Consider the following 27,014-nt stretch of genomic DNA (forward strand, 5'->3'; position numbering starts at 1 on the left):
GCCGTCTGGTCCTGGACTTTTATTTTGGGGAGGTTTTTGATTACTGTTTCAATCTCCTTACTGGTGATTGGTCTATTCAAATTCTCTACTTCTTCTTGATCCAGTTTTGGAAGGTTGTATGATTCCAAGAATTTATCCATTTCTTCCAGATTGTTGAATTGGTTGGCATATAGCTTTTCATAGTATTCTCTTATAATCTTTTGTATTTCTGAGGTGTCTGTTGTAATTTCTCCTCTTTCACTTCTGATTTTACTTATTTGTGCCTTCTCTCTTTTTTTCTTGGTGAGCCTAGCTAAAGGTTTGTCAATTTTGTTGATCTTTTCAAAGAACCAGCTCTTGGTTTTATTAATTGTTTCTATTGTTTTTTTGGTCTCTATTTCATTTATTTCTGCCCTGATTTTTATGATTTCCCTTCTTCTACTGATTTTGGGCTTTGTTTGTTCTTCTTTTTCCAGTTCCTTTAGGTGCATTGTTAGATTGTTTATTTGAGATTTTTCTTGTTTATTGAGATAGGCCTGTATTGCTATAAACTTCCCTCTTAGAACCGCTTTTGCTGTTTCCCATAAATTCTGGCATGCCGTATTTTCATTTTCATTTGTCTCCAGGTATTTTTTGATTTCTTCTTTGATTTCTTCATTGACCCAGTCATTGTTCAGTAGCATTTTGTTTAATCTCCACGTATTTGTGGCTTTTCTGATTTTCTTCCTATAGTTGATTTCTAGTTTCATACCGTTGTGGTCAGAAAAGATACTTGGTATTATTTCAATCTTCTTAAATTTATGGAGACTTGTTTTGTGGCCTAATATGTGATCAATCCTGGAGAATGTTCCATGTGCATTTGAAAAGAATGTGTATTCTTTGGTTTTTGAATGGAATGCTCTGTATATATCTACTAGGTCCATCTGTTCTAGTGTGTCATTTAAGGCCAATGTTTCCTTATTAATCTTCTGTTTGGATGATCTATCCGTTGGTGTAAGTAGAATGTTAAAGTCCCCTACTATTATTGTGTTACTGTCTATTTCTGTTTTTATGTCTGTTAATAATTGCTTTATATATTTAGGTGTGCCTACATTGGGTGCGTAGATATTTACAAGGGTTATATCCTCTTGTTGGATTGTTCCCTTGATCATTATGTAACGCCCTTCTTTGTCTCTTTTTACAGTTTTTGTTTTAAAGTCTATTTTGTCTGATATGAGTACTGCTACCCCAGCTTTCTTTTCATTGCCATTTGCATGGAGTATCTTTTTCCATCCCTTCACTTTCAGTTTGTGAGTGTCTTTAGGTCTGAAGTGTGTCTCTTGTATGCAGCATACATATGGGTCTTGTTTTTTTATCCATTCAGCCACCGTATGCCTTTTAATTGGAGCATTTAGTCCATTGACGTTTAAAGTAGCTATTGATAAGTATGTACTTACTGCCATTTTTTAAGTTTTTTTTTTCTCAGTGTTTTAGTAGTCCTTCTCTGTTCCTTTCTTCTTCTATACAGAATTGATGGTCTCTTTAGTTTGACCTCTGTCTGAAAGCTCTATTCTTTAACTCGCCTCCTCCCTCCTTTTATGTTTTTGATATCATATCTAACCTCTTTTTTGTGCATTTGTATCCATTACGTTCTTATCATGGAAATAGATAATTTTTCCTATTTTTGGTCTTCTTTTTCCCTTAAATCAGTGCCTTTAACATTTCTTGTAGCACTGGTTTCTTGTTGATGAACTCCTTTAATTTTTGCTTGTCTGGGAAATTTTTGATCTCTCCTTCCATTTTGAATGATAACCTTGCTGGGTAGAGTATTCTTGGCTGTACGTTTTTTCCTTTTAGCACTTTAAATATATTGTGCCACTCTCTTCTAGCCTGTAAGGTTTCTGCTGAGAAGTCAGCTGATAGCCTTATGGGGTTTCCTTTGTTTGTAACTTAACTTTCTCTTGCAGCTTTTAGGATTCTCTCTTTATCTTTAATTCTGGACATTTTGATTATGATGTGTCTTGGTGTGGGCCTCTTTGGGTTTATCTTGTTTGGGGCTCTCTGTGCTTCCTGTACCTGGATGTCTGTTTCCTTCCTTAGGTTAGGGAAGTTTTCATCTATTATTTCTTGAAATAGATTCTCTGCCCCTTTGTCTCACTCTTCTCCTTCCAGGACACCTATAACACGGATGTTAGTGCAGTTGATGTTGACCCAGAGGTCCCTTAGACTGTCCTCACTCTTTTTAATTCTTTTCTCTTTTACCTGTTCAGCTTGGGCAATTTCTTCTAGTCTTTTGTCCAGCTCGCAGATCCGTTCTTCTGTATCCTCTACTCTGCTTTTGAGTCCCTCTAGTGAATTTTTCATTTCCAGTATTGTATTCTTCATTTCTGATTGGTTCTTTTTTATATCTTCCATTTCTTTGTTGACATTCTCATTGAGTTCGTCTATTCTTCTCCCCAGATCAGTGAGCATCCTTAACACTCTTTGTTTGAACTCTCTGTCAAGTAGGTTGCTCATTTCTGTTTCACTTAGTTCCTTTTCTGGGGTTTTTTCCTGTTCCCTTACTTGGAATGTATTCCTTTGCCTCCTCATTTTGCCTCTTTCCCTGTGTTTGTGTCTACATATTAGGTAGGTCAGCTACATCTCCTGCTCTTGGATAGTGGCCTTATGTAAGTGATGGCTTAGGAGGCCTGCCGTGTGCTTCCCTCAGTTCTCAGTGTTCCAGGGGTGACCCCTATGTGGGCTATGTGTGTCCTTCTGTTGTGGCCTGTTTGCTCTCCCTGTAGGCGCCCAGGGAGGCTGAGTTATGCTCCTGGCCAGCTGTTGTAATGCTCAGCTGCTTGTAGTTGTTGTGGGCCCTTCAGTCTCTTTATCAGGTGTGGGGAGCCCCAGCACAGTTGGCTGCAAGTTCTAATACCACATTTGTGGTGCAGTATTTCTTTTAAGTCAGTAGGCCCCCAGTGTGGCAGGTTGTTAGGCTCAGGGCCTTACAATTGCTATAAGCCTCCAGCCTTTAGGTCTCTTGTCAGCTCTCTGAGGATTGCAGCTGGGTGGGGCTGGCCTCAGGCACAGGAGCACCCAATTGTTTCAGGCTTTGTAAGGTGGGGCAAACCCCCTATATGGGTCTTTGAGAAGCACAAGTCTTCTGCAGCTGACAAGCCCTGCCGCCCACAGGTCCACACGCACAGTCAACACAGTCCTGCCCCGTGTGCGTGCCCCAACCTCCGGAAGCGGACCTAGTCTCTCCACGGTGGGAGCCCCACACACTCCACCACCGCCCCACACTCTCTACCCGCTCCTTGTGCCCGCCCTGACCCACTGAAGTCGGCTCAGTTGCCAGGCTGCAGAGAATCCAGTCACCAATCTATGCAGGCCCACAAGTTGCCTGAGGGCTTGTTGTTGGGTGGGGCTGACTCTCTAGGGTGGGCTGCCCGCCCTGGCTGAGCTGGATTAAATCGGTGCTCTAGCGGGTGGGGCAGACCCTGGGCTAGCAAGCCTCAGAGAGAACTCCGATGGCATCTGTGTCAGCATGCTCACACCAGGCCACAACAATGGCCGCCGCCAATGTCCCAGTCCCTGGAGAGGTCTCACCCCTCACCGAGATGCACTCAGGGCCTATTAGGTGAGTCTCTTTTCACCACAGCACTGTGCACCTTTCTTTCTGGTGATTTTAGGTTGCTTTCTGAAACGGGTGAGTTTGCGCGTGGGCCCTTTAAGAGCCAGTTTTAATTTCTTTGTGAACCGGGTTTTCTGGGGGTCCTCCCCAATGCTTTAGTAGCAGGCAAAGTCAGATATTATGCCGCTGGTCTCGATTGTGCTGGGTCCACAAAATGCCCACAGCGGGGGCGCTCCCGGCTCAGGGCCCCGCGCCTCCAGGGAGGCTGCGGACCTGTGGGCGGCTCCCCGGCAGCTGTGACGCTGGCGGCTCGTGAAGGCGGCGTTTTTCCTCTCCAGAAGGGAGTCTCTGCCTCTTCCACCTCAGTTAGGATTGTCCGTTGTTGCAGGAGTTCCTCTCATCCAGTTTTCAGTTCTGTCTCAGGGGTAATTTTTCCACGAGTAGTTGTAAATTGGCTGTGTCCGCGGGAGGAGGTGAGTTCAGAGTCTGCCTACGCCGCCATCTTGACTTCCTCCTCCAGGACATTTGGTCTTGAATAAAAAAGTGATTGATTATTCCAAACATTGCAGTTACTGGAATTAGAGAATCAAACATTCTAAAATTTCTCATAAGGAGAAACTCCCCCTGGTTTGGGGAGAGGAGCAGGGCATATTCCTAATCGAGATCCCGTGGACTTTAGACGGTCCTGTGGACTATGTGGACGTTGTGTGCATGTACCCGTGTGCATGATTGCAGAGAGCGTTCCAGAGCCCTCACTGGAGTCTCAGAGGACCCGTGACCCACAAAAGATTAGGCGTGCCTGACTCAGCACAGTCCCAAACGCATCCGCTGAGTGCTGCCGACCGCCTGCCATGTTGGCGCCCCTGTGGGAGTCGCTGTTGGCCCATTCTGCCTCCGGTTCCCCACTTTGAACGGCAGTAACTTTGTCTTTGTGAGGGTGCAGCAAAGGGTACGTGCTCAGGCTCAGGAGCCAGGTGGCCCAGGTTTGAATCCTGGTTGAGCAAGTGCCTGCTGTGTGACTATGGACGAGTTACTTCACCTCTCTGAGCCTTCACTGTAGGGTGGGGATGAGTCATTCTGAACAAGCTAATTCACATGAAGGCTGACGCTGTGCGGGGGCATGTGGTAAGTTCAATTATACACTTGGGCTGTCTTCACTAATAACACGATCCTGTAGAAAGGATTTATATTTCGACTTGAAAGGTAATGAATATTGTGTTAGCATGAGGTGTGAAGGGCCTCCTCAGATTGGGCAGGCCTCAGTTCTGGAAAGTTTATAATTAATCCCGCTAGTGTCACAGAGGACTGTGCTCTGCCTGTGTTGTAACCATGAGTTGAGGTTTGAGTGCATATCTGATTTAGAAGATTTGTTTCTGGAAGGCTTTTGAAAATTCCCTAGAATTATGTGTAAAGTATGAAATACAGCGACTCAGTATTTTCCCCCAATGAAATAGACAATGTACTTTATCCCCGTCAGTGATCTTAGAATGTTTACATTGGTCGTATCGTTGATCAAGAAATACTTTGGGAACTTCTCTTAAAAAGACCCCTCAGAGGTAGTCAGAGCTACACAACAACTTAGTGTCTTTGCGGCCGTATTTGAGTTTTCTTTTGTTTTTCTAAATGACGCTACTTATTTTGATCAATATCCTTATTAATCAGGTTGGGTTTTAATGACTTTTGCATATTTCCAGAAATTAAATTCACCTTCCAAAGATGGAAACTTGCCAGTATTGAGGACAGTAAAAGATGTGCCCTGTGCTGGTTTCGTACGTGCATGCATTTATCAGATCTCATCAAAGGGTGCACTAAAAAATGAGCACACATTTTGGGGTCTAAATTAGACTCCAGTACAACTTAAAGAAAAGGTAAAGATCCTCAAATTAGGTACCGTGTGCTCTAAAGGCAGCTCTCAAAAGTTTGGTCAGGGAGCTGGCCCAGTGGTATAGTGGTTAAGTTTGCACACTCTGCTTCGGTGGCCTGGGGTTCGGAGGTTCGGATCCTGGGTGCGGACCTACGGACCACTTATCAAGCCAAGCTGTGGAGGCGTCCCACATATAAAATAAAGGAAGATGGGCACAGGTGTTAGCTCAGGGTCAATCTTCCTCACCAAAAGAAAAAAAAAGTTTTGGTCAGTGGCATTGCTACTGAATTCGGTTCCTACCGTGGCGGGGGGAGGAGGGTGGTTCTTGGAAAAGATCAGCGTTGCGCCTAGGTACGTGTTGGCACCTGCACACATAGGAGGCCCACTATTGGTCACTGCAGAGCACAAGTGTGTCCACTCTGCCGTGAGCCTGGGAGACATGTGGTGCCCTCACTATTGAGCTGGCCTCCCGTCGCCACCTTGCTGGATCAGAGATACCAAGGCCACGTGCTAAGGCTGATTTCTCCTGGGACCTGCAAGTTAACAACAGTGGGCGGTGCCCTCAGGCCCCATCAGCCTCTGGATTTCTTTCCAAAGGGGCTACTTCTGGCTGAAGAACTATTCTCCAACTGATTTCACGGTGAGGCTTCTGGAAAGCGTTGTGGAAACTGCTCAGAACAGCTCTCTCCGCTGAACTGGAGGCCCAGGTGAGCACCATGTCGGGCCAGGGCCCAAGCTGCCAGAGGACAGAGGCAGGACCGGCTGTGGCCATTCGGCTGTGTGGGGGAAGGGACCCGCTGACCCAGGACACATGCTCCCAGCCAGAGAATGCGCCTGTGACGCGCTTCTTTGTATTTGCATCAATTGCTAGGCAACAGCATCCTGTCTAGTGCCCCTCCTAGGGTGTCCAGGCCAGCCTTGTTTTGGGTTATTGTTTTTTTTTTTTTTTTTTTTTTTTTTTTTGTGAGGCGATCAGCCCTGTGCTAACATCTGCCAATCCTCCTCTTTTTTTGCTGAGGAAGACTGGCCCTGGGCTAACATCCGTGCCCATCTTCCTCCACTTTATATGGGACGCCGCCACAGCATGGCTTGCCAAGCGGTGCGTCGGTGTGCGCCTGGGATCCGAACTGGCGAGCCCCGGGCCGCCACAAAACCACTTGCGCCACCGGGCCGGCCCCTATTGTTTTTTTTTTTAGTGGGGGTCGTACATTTAAAGTTTTAGCAGGAAGGTTGAAGCCATCTATTTGATCCTAAATAGATTGTCCTGGTCCCCTACTGCTGTCCCCATGGAGGGTCTGTGGCTCTACTTTCATCATAATTAATTCATTTTCTCCTTTACACCTTTGGAAAGGGGAGGATGGGGATTTTGTGACTGCTGGTATGTTCTTCTAATACATGCCTGCAAAATTAGATGCAGACCGGAAACAATGGGGAATCAACTTTTATTTAGGACTTGGTCAGTAGTTGGTACACCTCGTTTTCCCATTAAAGACAGCCCCTCATGTGCCTTTCTTAGCCAGAGCAGATGTAGACTTTATTATCTTTGTGGCAAGCGGAGACCAGGCTCCGGGCGTCAGTCTCACAATAAACCTTTGGTGTCAGTAGAGGCACGTAGATAGCAGTGTGGGATTTCACCTCCCACTCTCTCTCTCTCCTTTGCTCCTAGCAAACTCTGCAAGTGAGCCTCAAACAGGATATTACTAAATATATTAACAGGTGGATAAAAGATAGGAAAGGCAAAGTACTTTAAAAGTCTGACAGACGTTCTCTTTAATGGCAGCGCTTTATGGGGAGCTGTCTGTTCCTTTTTCCTCAAAACACCACACTGCCACATTATAGTAATTTGTGTGTGCTTTCTAGGGTCATTGATTCATTTAGGAAAAATGCATTGAGCCCACATGGAGCAGCCTTGGAGCTGTGGAAGAGACCCTATAACATAAGGCCGACTCTAAACAGAAAGGAAAGTAATTGCAGGGGCTTTCTCAAGTGGGGCTCTGGGGTTGGACAGAATGCTCAGCGAAAGGCTAGGTCGCAATCCTGGTGTGAGCTGAAACCTGGACCTTGGGGGGCAAGGAATTAAGGCCTGGAGAAACGAAATGATTTGCCCAGAATCTCCTGGCTTCAGCCTGTAGGTTTTTCTCCTATAGCATGCCCAATGTATTCTTTTTTTTTTTTTTTTTTTTTTTTTTTGTGAGGAGATCAGCCCTGAGCTAACATCCGCCAATCCTCCTCTTTTTTTGCTGAGGAAGACGGCTCTGGGCTAACATCGGTGCCTATCTTCCTCCACTTTATATGGGACGCCGCCACAGCATGGCTTACCAAGCAGTGCGTCGGTGCGCGCCCGGGATCTGAACCAGCGAACCCCGGGCCGCCGCAGCGGAGCGCACGCACTTAACCGCTTGCGCCACCGGGCCGGCCCCCCCAATGTATTCTTGATTTGATTTTTTAAACTTTGGAGAAACAGGAAAAAATTTTCATACTCTTAAAACTCATTTGAATTATGTAAAAACACCACTTCCCAAACTGTTTCATTGGAATATCAGTTCTATGAGATATTATTATGTATTCCCAATTGAAAAAAATTATGTTAGCCATCAACAAAACGAAAAGACAACCTAACAATTGGGAGAAGATATTTGCAAACCATACATCTGATAAGGGCTTAATCTCCAAAATATGTAAAGAACTCATACATCTCAACAACAAAAAAACTAACAACCCAACTTAAAAATGGGCAAAAGACCTGAACAAACATTTCTCCAAAGAAGATATACAGATGGCCAACAGGCACATGAAAAGATGTTCAACATCATTAACTATCAGGGAAATGCAAATCAAAACTACAATGAGATATCACCTCATGCCCGTCAGAATGGCTATAATTAACAAGACAGGAAACAACAAGTGTTGGAGAGGATGTGGAGAGAAGGGAACTCTCATACACTGCTGGTGGGAGTGCAAACTGGTGCAGCGACTATGGAAAACAGTACGGAGATTCCTCAAAAAATTAAGGATAGAACTACCATATGATCCAGCTATTCCACTGCTGGGTATTTATCCAAAGAATGCGAAAACTCCAATGCCTAAAGATACACGCACCCCTGTGTTCATTGCAGGGTTATTCACAATAGCCAAGACTTGGAAGCAACCTAAGTGCCCATCAAGGGACGAATGGATAAAGAAGATGTGGTATATATACACAATGGAATACTACTCAGCCATAAGAAACGATGAAATCCAGCCATTTGTGACAACGTGGATGGACCTTGAGGGTATTATGCAAAGTGAAATGAGTCAGAGGGAGAAGGTCAAATACCGTATGATCTCACTCATTGAGTAGTAGATAAAAACAACAACAAACAAACACATAGAGACAGAGATTGGATTGGTGGTTACCAGAGGAGAAGGGGGGAGGGAGGAGGGCAAAAGGGATAATTAGGCACATGTGTGTGGTGATGGACTGTAATTAGTATTTGGCTGGTGAACATGGGAACATGATGTAATCCATGCAGAAATAGAAGTATAATGATATACACTTGAAATTTATACAATGTTATAAACCAATGTTACTGCAGTAAACAAAAAATAAATAAACAAAAAATAAAAAAATTATGTTAGCAATATTTTTTCTAAAATTATAGGTTTATAAAACTGTTAAACGCATGTATGTAGTAATTATTATTATTATATGATAATCCTCCTTTAATGAATACTGTGCCAAACCCTAAAATGCAAAGAAATAGCGTAAAAGATCACCTGGTATATGAATTGCACGCTGGATCCTTCAATGTGGATCTTACTCAGGGGAAGCATTTATTAACTCAACAATTTATGTGTCATTTATTCACATGCAAGCCTGAATTCCGGATTATACATTTCATTAAAACCTTGATATGTGGTTGATATTCAATATTTATTACGTATTAAACATCAAATCAGATTAAAAAAAAAAAACCTTATTGGAACTGAAGGCAGCCTTTTAAAACAAGTTTGCATTTAGACATGGTATTGTTCAACTCTATGCATATCTAAATATTTATCCTACAGACGGAGGAGTGGGCGGGTGTGGAGCCCTTGAGGGCTCGTGGCTTCACAGAAGAGGACCACTGGCGTGTTCACGCCAAGTCCATCACTGTCTCCGTGCGAGGCCTCTGTGCTCCAATTCTTTTGACTACGTAATGGGTGCTGACTAGCAACTTTGCAAATAAAAAATAAAAGAGACCAAAAACACAACCTTATGTATTGAGATACGAATTATCCCATAATCTTTATCCAAAATGTCTTCCAAAGGTAACAGTTTTAAGCAGAGTTTGACCCACATTTTCTGTAATTACCCAATTATTAGGCACAAGGATTCTGGAAAATGTTTCTTTTGCATGTGACTATTTTTTAAATTTAAAAAACACAAGGCTATGCCCCATATAGGTTGTCTGTGGTGCATGATGTGAGCAGACTTAGCGATTTTCCCTCAAAGATGCTTCACAATATTGTGTAACTCCTGGAGGGGGAGGGGAGGCTCCGCTGACCTGAGTGAGAGTCTGGGTCCTAATTCAGGGTTGACTTTGCCTTAGCAAACCTTCCTGCAGAACTCTGAATAGCACGAGTTAGGTCCAGACCTAAACAACCTTAGAAAGTCCTGGCTGCAAAGGACGTTTAGTAAGAGATAGTTAAAGATCATGGTTAAAATGATTTTTCTGGTGTTAGGAACCTTATATTCTGATTCTGGAAGGATGCTTTGGCTTCTAAATAGCCAAATATGGACCATTTGGTCATGTTTTCAGAGATCTTTTATTATACTGGTTTATAAGTTCAGTTAATGAAAGAAAAACTGTCTTGAGTGCATTGTCTGATGATGAATATTGCATCTTCATTCTTCCTGGGTAGTCATAGAGTTGAAATCGTTTACTTTAGTCCTCAACTGTATTTATAGCAAGAGTCAAAACATCATTTCATTCAATTCTGATAGCTAGGGACTGGCCCTAAATTTACTGTAATGAACACTTTCTTTACAGTGTGCATGAATAGTTTAAAATAAGATTGTAAAGAGATCGTTTACAACAGTTACATTGTATTACACTCTGTTTAATTCAGACTTTTCACTGATTCACACTGGTCTTCTCCGGAGTGAGCCAAATTGGCCAAATTGTCAGCACCGCTGTCACCAGCACAAGGACCAGCGTTGCCTCCTGACCCAGCTGGGTTGCAGATCAAGAATCAGAGTAACCCTGCTGGCTTAGCAATACTTTCAGAACAAGTGATTAATTCAAGCTCTCCATCTCTAAAGTTCCCGCTGGCTGGAATCTTTGGTGGCTTTTCTTTTTAAGAGGAAATTTTAAAGCATGAGAACTGGGGGTTCCCTTGGGAACTTCATGCTGGAGACAGCGTGGGGATCCATCCCTCAGCATTAGTGAGGGTGGCCGCTGCGCCAGGTCCTCTGCTGTGCGCCAGAGGCACGCAGAGCCTTGAGGGCCTGTCCAGTGGGGACGAAAGAAGAGCGAAATCCAGCCCTCGGGGCTTTGTAATCGTGCTCATCCTCTGCGGAGTGCGGGTCAATGGGAATAAACAGAGCCGCCTTCAAAACAGAAGGGGCCACGAGCGCTGCAGAGAACAACAGCGTTTTGTGAGCGCGTTCCAACACGGCCACCCCTGGGAGCCCGCGTTCTCCCCCGCCTCTGCGACGTGGGGCACCGGCGACCGGGGGCGGGAGCCCAGAGGAGGGAGCGCACGTGCAGCTGACAGCCGGGCCGCAGGCGCGGGCCTATTTTCTTTCCCTGTAAAGTGAATTCCCCGAAGGGTTCTGATGCTTTTGCTTAGCAGAGCGCCAGGAAAAGACATTTCAAATGTATTCCATTGTCTTTCCCGATGACAGCGCGGCCTCCCGCAGCATGTTTCCAAGTGTCTCTTTGTACCCATGCGGGAGCGGCTCCTCCCTTCTCCTCTCAGAGCGCGGCGATAATGAGCAGGAAGAAAAAGTGCTTGTTGCAAAGCGCAGATTATTACGGGGCTCCGAGCGCTCTGCATCCACCTGCTGAGGAAATCATGGCTTTGACTGCGGAGGGACTTAGCCGCGCAGTTCATTTGCAAGTTTAGGAGACCTAAAAGATGGGAACTGTCTGCTGCTGAGCTACCGAGGCAAAGCCACGGAGTGTTTGAACGGGTGCGGCATAATTTAAACATCTGGTAAGTTCTTCCCGCACCCTTTACTTTTCACCCCAGGGGCGATGGTATCCCACATCCTTCTGCAGTGGCCGCGTGTGGCACAATGTAGCCGGCACATTTTCTAGGACCTGAGCGAACTGGGGGTGGGACCCTGGGCTCTTACAAGCACAGTGTGTAGCTGCTGTCATCTGAGAAGACTGGCTGGTGGGAAGTCCTTCCAAGACTCGGGTGTGACGGCCTAGCTCAGGCAGGGTGGGAGATGGGAAAGAGAAGTGGGGGCAGGATTCTAGAGTCTTCCTTTTACCATATACTTGCTGTGGCCTTGGGGAAGTCCTGTAAACTTCCAGGGCCCCAACCATCTCCTTTTCCCAGTGGAGGCTGGCCAGTGGCCTCCTTGGGTTCTAAGGCCATCCAACTAGCAGGAGGCAACAGTGAATGTCCGCCCCAGGATGACGGAGAACAATACACTGTGTACAGGGGCGTTGGGTTCCTCCTCCTCGAGCCTCCTTTGCATATGGCCTGAGGTCAGCCCGAAGCTCAGGGTAGCTGCAACCATTTAGTAGAGCAAGCCTGTGTGTATACTAATTAATTAGTATAAAGATCAAACTCAGATTCTACCCAGATTTTCTAAGATAAGCACTTTATGGAGAGAAATGGACCTGAAAGCAAGTGTCTGCAGGATTTGAACTGCACTCAGTCGGCTGGGAAACCGCATCGTAGAAAGACTTATTGATAAGAAATAGTTGTGGCTGCAGTCAAAGGCTGGGGGAAGGGCGATGGGGATGGAGAGGAGGGGTAACTTATTTGCAGACCCACAGCCCGGAAAAGTTGGTCTGAACAGGCTTGGTAAGGGAGGGCCATGTGGAACTGAAGGAGTCCTGTTGAACAGCGTCCCTCAAACATACGTGTCCATCCCGAACCTGTGAATGTGACCTCGTTTGGAAATAAGGTCTTTGCAGATGTAATCTAGTTAAGATGGGGTCCCACTAGATTAAGGTGACTGATCCAATGACTGATGTCCTTATAAGAAGAGGGAAATTTGGACACAGAGACACTGACACAGAGGGAAGACAGAGGCAGAGATTGGAGTGATGCCGCCACAAGCTGAGGCTGGTGTCTTAGTCAGCTCAAGCTGCTGTAATAGAACACCACAGATCGGGTGGCTTACACAGGCATCTATTTCTCACGGTTCTAGAGGCTGCGAAGTTCAAGATCAAGGGGCCAGCAGATTTGTGTCTGTTGAGGGCTTGTTTTCTGGTTTGCAGATGGCTGCCTTCTTGCTGTGTCCTCACATGGCAGAGACAAAGAGAAAGAGATCTTGTGCCTGTTCTCGTAAGGGCACTAATCCCATCATAGGGGCTCCACCCTCAAGACCTCATCTAACCCTAATCATCTCCCAAAGGCCCCACCTCCTAATACTATCACATTGGGGGTGAGGGTTTCAGCATATGGATTTTGGGGGAGACACATTCAGTTCAAACAGCTGGGAACCACCAGAAGCTAGGAGAGACAAGGAAGGGTCCCCCTCTAGAGCCTTCAGAGGGAGCACGGCCCTGCTGATACCTTGATTTCAGACTTCCAGCCTCCAGAACTGAGAGAATAAATGTCTGTTTCAAGCCACCCAGTATGTGCTCACCTGTTATGGCGGCTGCTGTAGGAAACTAATACAGAAGGAAGAGTCTTCAGGTGAGCTGGGGGGACATGTCTGCCTCTCACTTCCTGGGCCCCCCAGTCACTCCAGGAGTCCCAGTCCCTCCCCAGGCGGGAGGTGACTCTTCATGGACTTCACACAGTCACCTCACCTGCTTTCTGAGCAGGGGGTTCCACAACCCGAAGAGCTCAGAGGGAGGTGGCAGCAGCCAGTGGACGGGGCACGTTTTCAAGTTGATGCCTAATAGGAGCCTCGTCATAAGGAACAAGACAGCAGAGAGCAGAAGAGCCTGCTGCTGGCCGGTGCTTTGCTGTGACCCAGCAGAACACCCAGCGTCACCCCAGGTCCTGTTCTGTTGATTTCCCTGCATCCCGATAATTTGAAAAAAACCCCACCTCTTCTCTTTGAAGGGTAGATCAGTCCGAAAGTTTAACAGGTGACCTTATCATTAAGCAGCAATGATCTACTTTATACTGTCAGATCTCAACTTCGTAGAGCAAACTCACAAGAATCACACGTCATTAAAAGGCAGCTGCCTCACAGACAGAATGAAGCTTGTGTTTGACAATGGTGTGGGAATCATATGTGACCTGGACGGGGAGAGAAAACCATGGCATCTGCTCTGATTCCTGCCTCCCTCCCCAACCTCGCTAGGACCACTCTCCCCTTTGCTCAATATCCTGTGGCCAATCTGCGCTACCTTCTGCTTCCTGAGACACCAAGCTCTTCCTGCCCCCCCCCAGGGCCTTTGCACATGCTACTCCCTCTGCCTGAAAAGCTCTTCTTGCTCTTCACATGATTGGCTCCTTCTTGTCCCTCAGATCTTGTCTTCAATGCCAACTCCCCAGAGAAGTCTTCCTTGACCACTCTTCCAAAGTAGTGTCCCCACAGCAGTAGGCAGATTAATGCCCCTCCCCCCAAGATGTCCACTTCCTAATCCTTGAAACCTAAGAATATTATGTTCCATGGCCAGAGGGAATTAAGGTTGTAGATGGCATGAAGTTTGCTAATCAACTGACTTTAAGATAATGAGATTATCCTGGGTTATCTGGCAGGGCCCAGTGTAATCATAAGGGTCCTTCAGTGAGGATGAGAAAGGTAGGAGATTCAGAAGCAGAGAGATGGCCTCGTGAGACACTTGACTGACCATTGTGGGCTTCGACGGTGGAGGCAGGGGCCCCGAGCCGAGGAAGGGGGGGCGACCTCTGGAAGCTGGAAAAGACATGGATCCCCATTCTCCTCTGGAGCCTCCAGAAAGGAATGCGGCTCTGCCAGCACCTCGATTTTAGCTCAGTGAGACCCAGTTTGGACTTCTGACCTCCAGAACTGTCAGATAATAAATTTGTGTTGTTTTAAGCCCCTAAGTTTGTAGTAATTTGTTACAGCAGCAATAAGAAACTGATACAGGGTCTTGGCTTCAGTGCCAACCCTCAGAGAAGACTTCCCTGGCCTCCCTTATCCAGAGTAGCACCCCCTTACTTGGTTACTCCTTTGGGCACCTGCATGTGCGAAGCACTGTTCTAGGCTCTGGGGATACAGCAGTGAACGTGACATTAAAAATCCCTACCCTCGTGGAGCCTACGTGGGGAGGAGGGGGCACACCATTAACAAAGAAGAACGATAAACGGTATGGTAGATGGTGAGACATGCTCGGGAGGAAAAGCAGACCCAGGGAGAAGGGCAGGGGTGCTGGGGTCGGGGGGTGGCTGTGTAAATGGCACGGTCACCGAATGTGCCACTGAAGGTGACAGGTGGACAAAGACCCGAAGCAGAGGACGGAAGGCAGCAGCTATCCAGGGAAAGAGCAGGCCAGGCCGAGGAGAGGAAACCTAACGGCAAGTGCAGAGACCGGCATGGCCATCGAATCCATCATCCAAACCTGGGCCTGCTGAGAGGGGAGGTTGCGCTGTCAGTAACCGCGCCACAGCAACAGGCATAAACTCGGACACAGGCCACCTCTCAACGGCAGGGTCCCTGAGCAGTGGGGACAGGTGGCTGGATCACAGTGAATGGGGGGTTGGGGCGGTGGCGTAGAAATGAGGTCCAAGAGGAAAGGGGGCGGGATTGGTACAACCACGCAGCCACCGTGAGAACGTTGGCTTTTACCCCGGGGGAGGTGGAAAACCAGGGGGGAGTTTTGAGCAGAATAATATGATTGGGTTTGTGTTTTAAAAGGATTGCCCTAGCCAGTGTGGTGGGAACTGACCCTTAGGGCAAGAGGGCAGTGGCAGGAGGCCAGGGAAGGCTCCCAGGATCCCCAAGGACCCCTGCGTAGGGGATGCAGGGAGACGGAGTCCGATGGTGGAGCCGAAAGGATTTGCCTTCAGACAGGAAGCGGGGGGAGGGAGAGGAGCCGAGGGTAACCTCTCGTCTCCTGCATAGACTTCCTGAGTCTATAGGTTGCTGCTTTGCTTATGTGCTTATCGTCTGTCTCTGTAGCTAGAAGATCCACGGGGCGGGACCTCGTCTGTCCTGCTCACACCCAGCCTGTAGTGTGTGGCACGGAGTAGGCATTTGACGTATCTTGAGTGAAAGAATGAGTGGAGGGGAACTGTATTTTAATTTTCATTATGCCAATAAGAAATCTGAAACAAAAGAAATTAAATAAGTGGTTTGCCCAAAGTCAATGTTGACTCAGGAGGGGTGCAAACCCAGGTCCTCCGACTGCCCCTCTGCAGCACCCGGCCGTGACTTCCCTGGGCTCTCTGCCTCACACCCTTGGTCCCTTTCCTGGCCTTTGTTTGACATTTGGTACCACAGTGATGTAACGGCCGTGGAAGTGCCACAGTTAGAAAGCAGAGGCACCAATGATTTCACAGAGAAAAGCTATGAGTGCTCCTGATATGAGAAAGGGCTCTGAACTGGGCCAGACCCCAAAGAATCAGGAGCGTCGCCTCTGTCCCCATCATCCAGACAGAGAGGAGACTGCGATGGGTCTTCCAAAGTACCTACTGCAGCCCGACTGCAGAAGGGCAGTCCTGCCAACCAGAGTGATTTGTCCTAATAATTGAGGAGGAAAGCACGCCTTTTTCTGCATTGCATTAACAAGCTGTTATTTTCTTTTCCTTAGTTGCTGCTCTCCGTCAGAATTCATCCAGTAGCACCGCATGGGGAGCCACTGAGTGCAGCCCGGCCAGGGAAGGCGGGAAGGGAGGAGCTGCCTGTAGTTTCTGAGGAGATGCCGTGGTTTCCTCTCCCGATCTAGGTCATGTACGATTTCCACGCCATTGTCAAACGCAAGCTTGGTTCTGTGCGTGAGGCAGCTGCATTTTAATAACGTGTGATTCTTACGCATTTGTTCTATGAAGTTGTTTGAGATCAGACAGTATTAAGCAGATAATTCCTACTCACAGATAAGGTCACCTTTTAGACTTGTTGAATGGACCAATCTTTTTTTTTTTTTAATTTTATTTATTTATTTTCCCCCCAAAGCCCCAGTAGATAGTTGTATGTCATAGCTGCACATCCTTCTAGTTGCTGTATGTGGGACGCGGCCTCAGCATGGCCGGAGAAGTGGTGCATTGGTGCGCGCTCGGGATCCGAACCCGGGCCGCCAGCAGTGGAGCGCGCGCACTTAACCGCTAAGCCACGGGGCCGGCCCTAATGGACCGATTCTTACATAATTTTCGTGAGAGACTGAATATACAAACGGACAATGGCCAGATCCTATATAAAAATAGAATTTTGAGCCACAATTTGCAGCAACCTGCCCAGGAACCCAGCCCCCTCACCTATAATAAACAGGCCAGGGAGCCAGCCTGCTATAAATCAGACTTAGAGAAAGCGATTCCTGTCTCCAGTGACAATCCAAGAAGCTGAACAACTTCTATAACAATCGACCCGAAGGACCAGATCTAGAATAACCAACAGCTTCCCTAAGTTTTGTCCCCACTTCCAGCTTAGGACCAATCAGAGAAAGCCAAAATGCACCCCTAACCCATCACATAGGACACTCCACTTCTAGTTAGCCCACCAGCTTCCCCAGGCCAACAGCCTCCAATTAGGGCACACAGGAAGCCTTCCCTTATTCCCGCTGTAAAGCTTTCCCACTCTGCCTGCCTTTGCGTCTTAGCCAAAACACAAGTAACATGGGCCCACTCCTTCGCTATAGCAAGTTCAGAATAAACAGCCTTTGCTTTTCTCGTTTGGTTGGTCTTCATTTATTTCCACAGTTAACAGAGAACTAGTGACACTTAAATACACAAGCATGCGTGCATAAAATATGTGTGTGTGTATCATACACATATAGGCAGCACAGTTAGATATTATTTTTAAAATTTGTTTTAATTTTTAAATGACTGAATTTTAATTCCAGGATTCTTTGGCAAGGATCTCAATAAAAGTGTGTCTAAACAAAATGCTGGCACTTTCCCATAAGCGACTGTATCCAAAATGTCATGGTTCCAAATTTGCAGAGTTGTCTTAAAAGTGGAACCCCTGCCCTGTCTGGTTGAGAAGGCGTGGCCAGTTCCTCGGGAGGGGGCAGCACTTGCCTTGAGGGGGTGAAACTAGGAGAAACTTCCAGCATGCTCCAGGCTGGGGAGGCTACAGGTTCTGGGTAGCACAGGTCCTTATCTGTTCCTAGCAAGGATTGTGATGATCAAAAACCACAGGTGGGCAGAAACACCGAAGGCTCTAGATACTGCTGGAAGAGAAACACAGAGAGGGGCCCCGGGGTCAGACGAGGAGGGAGAGGGCTCATGAAGTTACAGTCACCATGAGGGAGGGAAGAGTTAATCAACCTTGAAAATTGAATTCGGTCTCCGTGGACTGAACGAAATTAAAGTAACCTTCAAATAAGTCAGCTACGGCCAAGTACATAACATTTTTATTCAAAATTTAAAATCTAGGGGCTGGGCCAGCCCCGTGGCTTAGCGGTTGAGTGCTCGGCTCCACTGCTGGCGGTCTGGGTTCGGATCCCGGGTGCGCACCAACGCACCACTTCTCCGGCCATGCTGAGGCCGCGTCCCACATACAGCAGCTAGAAGGATGTGCAACTATGACATACAACTATCTACTGGGGCTTTGGGGGAAAAATAAATAAAATAAATAAATAAATAAAAATAAAATAAAATAAAATAAAATCTAGGGGCTGGCCCCGTGGCATAGTGGTTAAGTTCAGCGTGCTCCACTTCAGCGGCCCAGGATCATGGGTTCGGATCCCAGGCGCTGACCTACACCACTTGTCAGCCACCCTGTGACAGCAACCCACATATAAAGTAGAGGAAGATTGGCACAGATGTTAGCCCAGGGCCAATCTCCCCGAGGAAAAGAAAATTTTTAAAAATCTAATCCTGGCTTCTAAACCAACAAGATTTAGCGTATGACTTTCTGCCACCGTCCTTTTTAGACTACACTTAGAGTCTGGCTTTGAGAGTCTCCTGTGGGCTGCTGCCCTGGGTTATGTTAGGTTGGAATTCTAAGGTCAGGGGGCAGAGGTGAGCACTTTGACACAGGCTTCAGATGTGTCTGTACTGTTACCGCCCAACGTGGGGCCTTCTGCTCACCGCAAGACATGCCAATAGTCAAGAGGCAAGATGGTAGGAGAAAATGGCCTTTTTATTACAGCTCGCTAGCAAGGGGGAAGACGGCCGACTCATGTCCAAAAGAACCATCTTAAGGGGGCACAAAATCTTACAGCAGTTATATAGGCCATTGGGTTATTGGGGAGGGGGTTAGGAATGTTGACCTTCTGGTGTTACAGACTGGGAGTCACCACACCAGATCTTTCAGTTTTCACTGATGATGGCTATCAGCATAGATTCTCTGTTCGGGGGCCATCACATTCCTAAGGAACTCAAAAAACAGTTATCATCTTACCGCAGCTGGGAGGTACATGCACAAGCAGGGGTCGTAAAATCTACAGAGCAGTTAGATCTCCTGGAGGGTGCATATCCAGCTGGGTTAGTTTGTCAGAGGTCATTCAAAGTTACAGTAGAGTTTTTCTTTTCTACAATATGGCTTCCCTTATGTCAACCTTGTCTTGAGCCGGTATCATGTACCAATCAGCCATCTGACAGCCCCCGAGTCCCACCCCATGTTCCTCTGTCCCACATGCCCTCCCTGCCCTTCTCCTCACAAGGGGGACCCCCAACCTCCCTGAAGCTGTCTAAACTGGGTGCATTATCACCGTAACGTCAATGAGTCAGTGCTTCCTCTTGGCTGGAAGAATCCTTTCTGGCAGGTTAAACGCCACATTCAGCTACTGTATTCAGGTCTTCAGCAGCCATCTCAGGTATATGTGCCATCCTGTGTTTCATCAATAATATTACCATTTTCTCTGCCTGGGTTCAAATCCCAACTCCACCCCTTCCTCAATCCTTGCCCTCTGTGACTCTGTTTTCTTGTGTGAAAAATGGCAGTGCTAAGTGCTTACCTCGTTGGGTTGATGTGAGGATTAACTGAGTCAAGAGCTTAAAGAAGTACCTAGCGCATGGTGGACCTAGGTGACAGCTCTTCATACGCTAATCCATCAGAGGAGACAGGAATCGAGGTGCTCAGTGGTGGGCGGTGGTGGAATGTGCTCTCAGGCTTCGAGGGCTGCAGACGGCTCCAAAGGCAGCCTTCCCAGGAAGGAGAGAAGGAACCCGGCGAAAATCATGTGGTCGCTGAGAAAATCGTGTTTGAAAATAAATGCGATGCCCCTGGAGACCCTGAAACATTTGGTGGGAAGGGCCTTGGAGATGTTGCTGGTGGGGCCAGAATCAGGCCTCAGTGTCTCTGAAACCGTAGCCCCACTTTGCTTGTGAGGCTGGGGTAGCCAGGGAAATGGGGTGATACTTTTGGGGTTTGGTCATCAGGGAGGCCTGCTGCCTGGCGGGCCAGCCCGGCTGAAACCCGGCAGACTTCCTTCCTGGTAAAGCTTCCCTGAAACCAGGGCTGGCTGCGTTTGCGGGGCCCAGTGCACAGTGAACACGCAGGCCTCTCGTTCAGAGAGCAGGAAACAGCGCTGTCAAAAAGATGCTACCATACAAAGGCTTTTTCCTTTCTTCCAAGGCCCGCCATAAGGTTTTTTATTTGCTACTTAATGTCGTGCTCCCTCAGGCATGAGGATACTCAAAGGGAAAGTGCAGACCCTCAGAGGCCCACAGAGTCCCCCTCCCACCAGCTACTGGACCAGAGTGCCCTGGCTGGAGGCTCGCAGTCAATCTCCCCTGCCCATGGGCCTGCCACCCTAGCTCATGGTGGATGGGGCCCCCGCAAAGGAATGCAGCTTCTCTGTCCGGACACACTTGGTGTCTGGATAAGGGATGGGCAGGGGTTCATCCCCACTAAGTCACCTGCAGAACGCATTATGGCACAGCCAGCCTGGGGCAAGGACCACTGTCACCATGCTTGCTCTGAGGTCCCTGCCGGGAGCTGAGGGCAGCAGTAGGCCAGGGGGAGGGAGGGGAAGGCCTGGGAACAGGTGGAGGAGAACCATCTAGTCCCCTAAGCCAGTGGGAGGCGGGACTGCCTATGAGCCCCCAGACTTCCGTTGTCCCATCAGACTTCACTTACAAAACACGAATTCAAAGGTAAAGTTATTAAGAATTTCAAGACAGTGACCACGGAGTATGAAACCCTAAATATGGGGCCCTTCTGAGCATGGGGCCCTGTGCGGTTGCCCCGGTTGTGTGCCCATGAAGCCGGCACCCCCGACCCGCTCCCTGCCCCTCCGGCTTCTCAGCACCCTGTGCACGCCTCCATCGTGGGGTAAAACTCTGCATGCTGGAAGCGGAGGTGCACAGAAATATAACTGGAAATGGTCTACAACTGATTCCCTCTTGCTCACAAGTCCCTGTTCCTGCTAAGGGCAGAGAAAAGAAAAAAAATTTAAAACACCGTGAACTTGCTAACTAGGTCTCTTCAGACTTCAAAAACTCCTTCTGCCGTAAATTCAGAGGCATCAAGATAATAGTTCAAGTACATTCAGGTTCGGGTTCCCTGCCGGGGCTCCTTCTCCCTGCTCCTTCCCAAGACGGGGTCGGCCAAGGTGGTCCCCAGCTGCCTGCCCCGTGCCCACTGAGCGGGCCATCCCGCCCAGGGATCCCACCACCTGAGGTTCTGGTGTCACCTCACTTTGGCCTTCCCATGGCTGTTTTGACCCGGAGGAGGGAACCAGTGTCCTCAGGTCTGATCTCCTGTCTCGCGCTACCAGATGGGAATTTCCCCAAGTCACATCCTCTGACCTTGTACCCTGCTTATGTTCCGTGTCCACCAGACTTGGTTATCGTTTCTTAACGGGGAGCATTTGGAACTTAGAAAATCCCTTTCTTCTCTTAACCAAGCTCAATTTCAAGACTATTGTCTCATGTGCACCCAGAGTCAGTCTTAACACTCAAAGGTAAAAGGGTCTTTTTTTCTCTCGTAACATTCCTACTATGAAAATCACAAGCCTCCCTGAGGCGAACAGATGCCTCTGGTTGAATAATAGAAAGAAAAATATTAATACATTAAACAATTTATTCCTCTTTTACCCCTAGCATAGCACTTACCACAAATGTATTGAAACTGTTTCCTTATCTGTCTTCCCAAATAGAGCGCAGTTACTTAAAGGCAGGGGACAAATATCACTCATTTTCTATGTCGAGTACCTAAATATTGTGCCTGGCACTTTATAGGTTCTCAGAAATGGATGGATGGATAGGTGGGTGGTTGGATGGGTGGCTGGATGGTTGGATGGCTGGATGGGTGGATGGGTGGATGGATGGCTGGATGGATGGATGGATGGGTGGATGGATGGGTAGATGAATGGGTAAATGGGTGAAAGGATGGGTGGTGGATGAGTGGGTGGGTGGAGAGATAAAAAGTCTTCAAAAAATATACCTAGCAAACTTCTAATTATATCACATTGGCCAAAACTGTATCAGATGCCACACTGAGATGCAGGGAAAGCTGGAAATAAAATATTATAGTTGTGGTCAGTTTAAATGGGGTATATTATTATCTCGAACAAAATTATGGTTCTATTGGTAAGGAAGAAGGGCAGAATGTATAATGGGCATGCCATTGGCAGTAACAGCCAGAGGAGTTGCATTTTAGGTGAACCTTGCAGGACGCATAAGAGGGGAAGGGCATTTTGAGCCGAGGAAACAGCCTGACGAAAGGGATAGAGGCAAGAGAGCACATGACAGGTGCATGGAAGGGCTCATAGTAAGCCCTGTGTAAATGTTAGCGCATCACTATTACTACACCCAAGCAGAGTATTCTGTAGAAAGGGTTTGTGTTTCAACCTAAACTGTAAATAAACATTGCGTTATAGAACGAGGTGTGCAAGACCGACCGTAAACGTGAGCCATCGTTACTTTTGAATCTCTAGCTGTGTTACATTCTTTCTGTTCATTCCTAACATGCCTCGTGCCTTCTCCTTCATAACCTCGGCCGCTCTTGCCAGAGATCTGCCTATTTATCAGTCTTCTCAAAGATCCAGCTGTGGTTTTGTTGATCCTCATTTTTTTCCTTTAATTTCTTTTCTTATCTTTATTGTTTCTTTATTTCCTTCCTTCTACTTTTGTTTTTGCTGTTTTATATATTCTCTTTATTACTTCTAAAGCCGGACATTAGCTCCCTCATTTTGAATTTTTCTTCTTTTCTCACGTGTGCATGTAAGGCTGTAAATCTCCCTCTGCATGCCCCCTTCTAGATTTAGCACCTAGTGATCTAATTCTCTTTCAGGTCTAAATATTTTCTGATTTCCCTTATGATATCTTTGACCCTTATATTGGGGGATCTATGAATTTAAATTTAAAAACATAAGGACTAAAAAAACAGTTTTATGATTTATTTCTAATCTTGTTTCATCATCACCAAATATCAGTTCTTTGTTTGGGTTGATAGCGGCTTTCTGACCTACCACATGTGCAGCTTTTATAAAAGTTCATGTGTGCTTTGAAAGATATGTTCTCTAATTCCTGGGTATAGAAGTCTATTATTGTCCATTATTCTTTGGGAGAATATCTCTATTTTTGCCTGCTTGATCTGTCAATTACTGAGAGCTGTATATTATGTATATTATGGTATTCTGCTACGATGGTATACATGGCACCCATGGATGAATGTTGCTTGGATTTCCCTTCAAAGGAACCTCCCACTACAGTGGGCCTATAACTTTCAACTGGGACACTTTCACACCCACAGCGACATTTATGCCAAAACCACATTCCCACCTCCCACCTCCCCGGGCTGCTTCCAGCCAATGACTGATGACTGGGGGTACTAGAACTGGACCATTTCTGCCCCGTGCAAGACTCCTCTAACAGGCAGTCCTCTAACTACCTATCAGCCTGGCCAAAGCCTTCTCTGAGTCAAACTGCAGTGTGAGGCTTCCTCCTTCCTTCCCTCTCTCCTTTCACCGATGTCAGACTTGCATAAGTGGTCTGAGGTGCTCTCAGCCTGCTTCTGCACCTCCTCCCCTTTATCCTTCACAAATGTTTCCCCCAATAAATTCCTTGTGTATCTAATTCCATCTTGGCATTTTTTCCTTGGATGATCCAAACTAGCCCACAGTGGATTTGTCAACTACTCTTTGTAATTCTGACAGTTCTTGACATGTTGTTGGGTGCATATAGATTCAGACTTATTACATCTTCTTGATGTTCCTATTATCATGTGTAACAATCCTGCTTATTCCTAATAGTACATTTTATTAAAACTGTCTGTATCCCTGAACAATATGTAGTACTGTTTAACATTTTTAAACTTTAAATAAAAGTTATCATTTTGAAGTATCCCTCTGCAATTTATGTTTCTAAGATTTATTCATGTAGATATATGTAGTTTCAGTTTATTTATTTTTACTGCTCTATAGTAGTCTGTTATGTGAATAAAATGCAATCTACTTATCTTCTGTGCCACTGAAGGACATCTAGCTTATTTCCATCTTTTCTCTATTACACACAATGCTGCTGTGAGCATTCTTACACGTAGTTCTAGTGTCATACATGAAAGTTTCCTTAGGATATTTGCCTACAAGTAAAACTGCTGGGTCATAGCATATCACTAAATAATGTCCAATTCCTCTCTAAAGTGATGGTCTATCCTCTGTGTCTTTTAATCTCTCTTCAAGTTTTTTATATATTTCTCTCTCTACTTTGCATTCTGGATTTTTTTTATATATCTTCTGGTTTATCAGCTCTCTCTTCATCTGTGTCCAATCTGCCGTTAAACTTGTCCTGAGTTTTAAATTTCATTGTTTATATTGTTCATTTCTAGAAGTTCTATTTGGAGCTTTTTATTTTCTTTGTTTTTTTTATTATGGAAATTTTCAAAATGTATATAAAATTAGAGACACTAAAATAAGAAACCTCCATGTACTTATTATTGTTAACTTTCAACAAGTATCAACCCACAGCCAGTCTTGTTTTACATCCATCCTTCTTCCCACAGCTCCCCACCCTGAGATTATTTTGAGGCAAATCTCAGACACCGTATCATTTCATCTGTAAATATCATTCAAATCTGTCTATTCTTTTTTTTTTTTTAAAGATTTTATTTATTCATTTTTTCCCCCCAAAGCCCCAGTAGATAGTTGTATGTCATAGGTTCACATCCTTCTAGTTGCTGTACGTGGGACTCGGCCTCAGGTTGGACGGAGAAGTGGTGCCTTGGGGCGCGCCCGGGATCCGAACCTGGGCCGCCAGCATCAGAGCGCGTGCACTTAACCGCTAAGCCACGGAGCCGGCCCCATAAATCTGTCTATTCTTGTTTTCAGAATGTATGTTATTTTCTTGAGTGTTTGAATCTTTCATTTTGGCCTTTAATCATTATTATAAATATTCTTATTGCATAATCTCTTTTGGCCTGCTGTTCTGTTATCTTGGAGCCCAAGGGCTCTAATCCTCCTGTTTGTGGTGTCTGCTGACATATTCAAGATTACCTCTTTCTTTGTCTATTCTGGGACTCTATATTGTGAGCTCATCTTTGGAGGAGCTTGTTTTTTCCATGGGAATTTCCTGCTACCTGAGTTGTAAGTGTGTCCCTCTAAAGCCATTTTGCATCTGCTTTACTAGGTGGTCCAGGGTTATCACCAACATGGGACCAATTTTTTTCTCTTGACATAAGAGTCCCAGACCATGCATGCAATATAAATTTGGCCCTCAAACCCACTCAAAGCACAGACACGCAGTTTGCATTTTTCAGAGGATCCTTTTTTAAGCCCCCCACTGCTCTTGCCCATGCTGTGATAGACAAGCTTCCTTGTTATCTCCCTGGTGTTTCCTTGTTATCCCCCTGAGCTAGGGGATAGGGTTTTCCTGGCTCACTCTTTCACTGAGAGATCAGCCCTTAGAGGAGCCTGATTTTGCAAGGAGTCACAGTTTCCACTCTCCACCTCCTGTCAGCTGAAGATCTTAGCTCCTGTCTCCACATCTCATCTCAACATGGAGACCAAAGCCAAGCCCCTGGGTTATCGGCTCTGATATCCTTCCACCCCTCTCTTGCATCACTCCCAGAGGCAGCTGTGGGGTCAAATCATGTGATTACCACTCTGATTTTTCCCTGTTTGTTCTGGCCCCTGGGGACATCCCTTTCTTGCTTGCTAACTCAGCTGTGCACTCACAATTTATTTATGTGGTTATATTTTATCATGTATTTCTACGTTTTTGTAGGGAGAGTTTTTTCACATTATCCTCGCCAAGATTTTGTCAGAACTAAGTCCCCTTGATTGTGAAAGCTGCTTTAATTTGTTTTGTTTCTTACTTGCAATTAAAAAGAACCTCACTGATACAATTATTGTGGCATCATGCTCAGATCAGACCCATCTGCCCCCAAAGCCACTGCAGAGGTGCACCCATTCTCTCTGGTTCCCGCCTTGCTAAGGACTTTGGGTTTGACTGGGCCACCTGCACTACACAGAAGCAGGCCTGCTTGTGACCCTGGATGGTGACTGCACTTCAGTCACCCTACAGAGCCTTCGAGGACGGAGCCCCTGTCATTTTTTTGGTACAGATCAGCTGTGGTTTTTGCTGCATAAAACATGGATGGCACTCTGTGCTGTTGCCATTTTGCAGAAACATCAGAATTCTTGATTTTGCTGTGATATGGCCTCTCTGTCCATTTTTCTTTGTAAATAGGCAACATCCATCTATAATACTGATTTGTATCACTGCCACTAAATAGCCAGCCAGCAAAAAATGGCCTGATGTTCATAACTCAGTTCTTTTTCTGTTAAGGAAGAAGAATCTAAGAGCTGGAGTAAATTTCACCTGTCACTGTCACAAATGTTGAGTCCTTGTGCACAGTCACTGCTGTGTTCATTGCTTATGTTCTGGGCTCGATGAGGGGGCCAGGCTTGCCCCTCCGAACCCCTCTCTGCTCTGCTGCCAAACTGATGTGAGGCATCATTTGCCCCAGCCAGGCCCCTATCAAAATCCCTGCTCAGAAGGTTTCTTTTGGGGATGATGAAAATGTTCTAAAATTAGATTTTGATGATGGGGGTACAACTCTGTAAATATACTAAAACCCCTTGAATTGTACACTTTAAGCAGGTGAACCTTATGGTATGTAAATTAAATCTCTAATAAGGCTATTTTTTTAAGTGCATAGAATTATAGGGGGGAAAAAACCTGCTTGGGCATCTAAGCCCCACTGTGACCTGCCCTTCACTTGACCAAACCTCCCCCTGCTCCTCCCATGCACCGCCCTGTTCCACACACCTGCACAGACTGTCTCCTCCCCCTGGGCTGCCCCTGCTGCTGCCCGCTAGTTATCCTATATCGCTGAGCTGAGCTCCAGCTTGGCTTTCTCCAGGACGTTCCTCTGACCCTCTGTGAGTCCCAGTGTCCTGG

The 27,014-nt window shown here is 46.4% G+C and overlaps 1 long non-coding RNA gene across 1 annotated transcript in view; it reads left to right on the plus strand.

Moving 5' to 3' along the window:
- Positions 1 to 3,482: 3,482 nt before the first annotated feature.
- LOC131421528 (uncharacterized) overlaps positions 3,483 to 27,014 on the plus strand; it is a 42,164-nt gene continuing 18,632 nt past the window's right edge. Inside the window, exon 1 of the long non-coding RNA XR_009223893.1 lies at positions 3,483 to 3,580. This is a non-coding gene — a long non-coding RNA (uncharacterized LOC131421528). The remainder of the gene's footprint in view (positions 3,581 to 27,014) is intronic.

Source organism: Diceros bicornis, chromosome 25 (genome assembly GCF_020826845.1).
Source record: "Diceros bicornis minor isolate mBicDic1 chromosome 25, mDicBic1.mat.cur, whole genome shotgun sequence".
NCBI lineage: Eukaryota > Metazoa > Chordata > Mammalia > Perissodactyla > Rhinocerotidae > Diceros > Diceros bicornis.